The sequence below is a fragment of the Myotis nattereri genome (assembly GCF_964212035.1).
Source record: "Myotis nattereri genome assembly, chromosome: 2".
Taxonomy (NCBI): Eukaryota; Metazoa; Chordata; class Mammalia; order Chiroptera; family Vespertilionidae; genus Myotis; species Myotis nattereri.
This window is the reverse complement of record NC_138076.1, coordinates 89,024,963-89,025,872: the sequence shown is the minus strand read 5'-3', so window position 1 is coordinate 89,025,872 and position 910 is coordinate 89,024,963.

Genomic DNA, 910 nt, shown 5'->3' with positions numbered 1-910 from the left:
GTTTGAGCTAGGTTAATTCTCGAGTTTGTCCATTTTAGACGCCAGGTGGTATCTGAAGATGTTAAATTGACCAGGGACGGATGACAAAACAGGCAAGAAGATGACAGGTGACCGCCACGTGAGCCTTTTACGTGGAAGCAGAAAGGAATAGGCAGAGAGAACCGAGGGCTCCCCCGTGCACCCCTGGAGTGGCCTCCAGCGCGCTCGTGACAGCAGGCATCAAGGGCCAAGAAATGCGTTATCTCTGCACCTAAAATGCAGCAGGGCCTACTCGGGTGCTCATCCGGGTGCAATTACTCCAGGGGCCTGTGCGTCTGTTCAGGATTTGAGGAAATTCTTCAGAAACCAGCCCTGGTGGGGGGACCGAGGCTCTCTGTGGAGGCAAAATTCTCTCAGCCCCGGGCGCGCGGAGTGGTTACCTCCGGGCTCTCATCAACTCCCACTCCCCCAGCCTGATTTGCCTTTGTCAATTCATCTTTAAAGATAATGTCGACGTGGGAGGTGCAGTTTTAAAAGCACAGCATCGATGACTCCTCGGTGTTCAGAGGACGCAGACACCCTCGCGCACCCTAAGAACTGGTTTGCACTCGTGAGGCCGCCCCAAGGGAGAAAACCCCCTGCGCAGGCGCCAGCCGTGCCCTTCCCGCCGCCTGACGTTCACGTCCTCTGTCCCGGCCAGCCCCGCCCTCCCCGGCCAGCCCCGCCCTCCCCGGCCAGCCCCGCCCTCCCCGGCCAGCCCCGCCCTCCCCGGCCAGCCCCGCCCTCCCCGGCCAGCCCCGCCCTCCCCGGCCAGCCCCGCCCTCCCCGGCCAGCCCCGCCCTCCCCGGCCAGCCCCGCCCTGACTCTAGCCCCGCCCTCCCCGGCCAGCTCCGCCCTGACTGTAGCTCCGCCCCGCCCCGCCTGCATTCCT